Genomic DNA, 528 nt, shown 5'->3' with positions numbered 1-528 from the left:
AATGTAACCTCTTTAGTACAACTAAATCGATCCTGACACGGCGCACAACACAACACCCACACTTGCTATCTCCAAGGCAGGAGGTAACAGCTGGACACAGACCAAAGAAACCGTCAGCATGGACAATCCTGAACAAAATTATATCTGCCTTGACCCCCCCAGGCAACAGCTCATGCTCAGTCTGCATCCTGGGGCTGCAGGGGAAGGGCAAAGGCATGGGCCCTTCTTGGTGATGTGCGTGGTTTCCATGCTACTATTTTCTCTTGACTTTAGGAAGACCTGACTCTGCTCTGCGGGGTCCTCGTAGAGGCCGGAGAGCTGAGCTGAAAGCCCTTCCATGTGTCTGGGTGCTGAACCACCACCAGGGTTTCATAGTTTCATAGTTGGTCGGGTCAGAAGGGACCTGAGCAGATCATTGAGTCCGACCCCTGCCATAAGCAGGAAAGAGCACTGGGGTCAAATGACCCCGGCAAGGTGTTCATCCAGCCTCCTGTTAAAGACCCCCAGGGTAGGAGCTAGCACCACTTC

Source organism: Alligator sinensis, unplaced genomic scaffold (assembly GCF_000455745.1).
Source record: "Alligator sinensis unplaced genomic scaffold, ASM45574v1 scaffold1931_1, whole genome shotgun sequence".
Classification (NCBI taxonomy): domain Eukaryota; kingdom Metazoa; phylum Chordata; order Crocodylia; family Alligatoridae; genus Alligator; species Alligator sinensis.
The sequence above is the reverse complement of the archived record's forward strand: the minus strand, read 5'-3'. Positions refer to the sequence as shown.